This window comes from Cherax quadricarinatus, chromosome 68 (assembly GCF_038502225.1).
Source record: "Cherax quadricarinatus isolate ZL_2023a chromosome 68, ASM3850222v1, whole genome shotgun sequence".
Lineage (NCBI taxonomy): Eukaryota > Metazoa > Arthropoda > Malacostraca > Decapoda > Parastacidae > Cherax > Cherax quadricarinatus.
The window spans coordinates 14,640,187-14,642,686 of record NC_091359.1 but is presented as its reverse complement, the minus strand read 5'-3'; the positions used below and the strand labels follow the sequence as shown (position 1 = coordinate 14,642,686).

Here is a 2,500-nt window from a genome sequence, read left to right as displayed (position 1 = left end):
GGAGTATGCAGCACCAGTTTGGAACCCACACCTGATCAAGCACGTCAAGACGTTAAAGTACAAAGGTTTTGCAACAAGGCTAGTTCTAGAGCTCAGGGGAATGTCCTACGATGAAAGGTTGAGGGAAATCGGACTGACGACACTGGAGGACAGAAGGGTCAGGGGAGATATGATAACGACATACGAGATACTGCGTGGAATAGATAAGGTGGACAGGATGTTCCAGAGAGGGGACACAGAAACAACGGGTCACAATTGGAAGCTGATAACTCAGACGAGCCACAGGAATGTTAGGAAGCCTAGCAAGTGACGTTGTGGAAGCAGGAACCATACATAGCTTTCAGACGAGGTATGACAAATCTCAGGAAGCAGAGAGAGAGAGAGAGAGCGAGAGAGAGAGGACGTAGTAGCGATCAGTGAAGAGGCGGGGCCAGAAGCTGAGTCTCGGTCTCTGCAACCACAATTGGGTGAGTACAATTAGGTGAGTACACCACCACTAATATGCAGCACCTGTATGGAACATCCACACCGGGCCAAGCACGTCAAGAAACTAGAGAAAGTGCAAATGTTTGCAGCAAGACTAGGGAAGTCGACCTGACGACACTGGAGGACAGGAGGGATAAGGGGGACATGATCACGACATATAAAATACTGCGAGGAATTGACAAGGTGGACAGAGACAGGATCTTCCAGAGATGGGACACAGCAACAAGGGGTCACAATTTGAAGTTGAAAACTCAGATGAGTCACAGGGATGTTAGGAAGTATTTCTTCAGCCATATAGTTGTCAGGAAGTGGAATAGTCTGGAAAGTGACGTAGTGGAGGCAGGACCCATACATATCTTTAGGCTGAAGTATGACAAAGCTCGTGGAGCAGGGAGAGAGTGGATGATAGTGGCGACCAGTGAAGAGGCGCGGCCAGGAGCTGTGACTTCACCCCTGCAACGACAATTAGGTGAGTACACACACACACACACACACATATATACACACACACACATACACACTACCTGCTGAATATCACGTGATCATTGCTTACCCCTGCACGAACCCTCCCTCTACACACACTCCTCCCTCCTCAGTGCCTTGCACTCTGAAGGAGAAGTGAGGATGTTACAGTTCTGAGGTGGGAAGTACAGCGCCTGCTCTCTGAAGGATAGATGGGGTTGTTACGGTTCTGAAGGTGGGAAGTACAGCGCCTGCTCTTTGAAGGATAGATGGGGTTGTTACGGTTCTGAAGGTGGGAAGTACAGCGCCTGCTCTTTGAAGGATATATGGGGTTGTTACGGTTCTGAAGGTGGGAAGTACAGCGCCTGCTCTTTGAAGGATATATGGGGTTGTTACGGTTCTGAAGGTGGGAAGTACAGCGCCTGCTCTTTGAAGGATATATGGGGTTGTTACGGTTCTGAAGGTGGGAAGTACAGCGCCTGCTCTTTGAAGGATATATGGGGTTGTTACGGTTCTGAAGGTGGGAAGTACAGCGCCTGCTCTCTGAAGGATAGATGGGGTTGTTACGGTTCTGAAGGTGGGAAGTACAGCGCCTGCTCTCTGAAGGATATATGGGGTTGTTACGGTTCTGAAGGTGGGAAGTACAGCGCCTGCTCTCTGAAGGATATATGGGGTTGTTACGGTTCTAAAGGAACATCTTAACTCTGATATCAACATCATTCTAGCAGACAGTGATTGAATGAATAACGGTGAGTGTGTTTCCTCTTTCCGGGCCACCCTACCTCGGTGTTAGACGGTCGGTAAGTTAAAATCAACAAATACAAGAATACATACACCACGAGGTGTATGACTGTTGGTGTACAGGTGACATGCAGCCTTAATGACCCACATGTAGTAGATAGGCTTTAAACCCCATTAACCAGCCATCCCTGGAGTGCAACAATGAGAATGCAGATGGCACTGACATTGGTAACAACTGGCCAGCTGTGGGTGTACAGATGTAAGGATGACAGTTCATCCCCCGCTAGTGTTTCTCACAATATGTGGAAGGTCACCTTGAAACACTATATATAATGAAGAACACAAGTCACAGTACCGTCACTGGAACAACACACAACTAACACACAAGTCACAGTACCGTCACTGGAACAACACACAACTAACACACAAGTCACAGTACCGTCACTGGAACAACACACAACTAACACACAAGTCACAGTACCGTCACTGGAACAACACACAACTAACACACAAGTCACAGTACAGTCTCTGGAACAACACACAACTAACACACAAGTCACAGTACCGTCACTGGAACAACACACAACTAACACACAAGTCACAGTACCGTCACTGGAACAACACACAACTAACACACAAGTCACAGTACAGTCGCTGGAACAACACACAACTAACACACAAGTCACAGTACCGTCACTGGAACAACACACAACTAACACACAAGTCACAGTACCGTCACTGGAACAACACACAACTAACACACAAGTCACAGTACCGTCACTGGAACAACACACAACTAACACACAAGTCA

At 47.6% G+C, this 2,500-nt stretch overlaps 1 protein-coding gene across 1 annotated transcript in view; it reads right to left on the bottom strand.

Moving 5' to 3' along the window:
* Nucleotides 1-2,500, bottom strand: part of para (sodium voltage-gated channel paralytic) — a 431,083-nt gene that overhangs the window by 366,932 nt on the left and 61,651 nt on the right. The window lies entirely within an intron of this gene.